Here is a 413-nt window from a genome sequence, read left to right as displayed (position 1 = left end):
GTTGTTAGCATTGTTGAATCTTTTGTGCAACTATATTAAATACGAGTACTTCTCAAGTATACCAATACCTCATTCAAACCCACTGAATGTGTTGCAGGAGTATATAATTTTAGTACTGCTAGTTTTATGGTTTTTATTTTTGATATTTTATATATCTGGATATACACAGATTACTGCCCATCAGTTTATGCTAAATTGAACACGTTGCAGTCTATTAAAACACTTGTACGTAATGAATTTGAAATGTATATGATCACCTTGAGAACATTTTGGTATGTTTGCGAAGTGTGTTAGTATTTTTTTTTAACAATTTTTTTTTTTAGCAATGACCAACGTGAAAGTTTTATATTAACATTTATTTTATGAACTAAAATTCTATATATTATTATAGAAAATGAGTATGAAAGATATTA

The 413-nt window shown here is 26.9% G+C and overlaps 1 protein-coding gene across 1 annotated transcript in view; it reads left to right on the top strand.

Moving 5' to 3' along the window:
* The window catches only part of LOC119589321 (patj homolog), a 10,099-nt gene that overhangs the window by 1,350 nt on the left and 8,336 nt on the right, over nt 1–413 (top strand). The gene's annotated exons all lie outside the window — the stretch shown is intronic.

The sequence above is a fragment of the Penaeus monodon genome, chromosome 25, assembly GCF_015228065.2.
Source record: "Penaeus monodon isolate SGIC_2016 chromosome 25, NSTDA_Pmon_1, whole genome shotgun sequence".
NCBI lineage: Eukaryota > Metazoa > Arthropoda > Malacostraca > Decapoda > Penaeidae > Penaeus > Penaeus monodon.
Note: the sequence above shows the minus strand (reverse complement) of the source record. Positions and strands in the feature narration are given on the sequence as shown.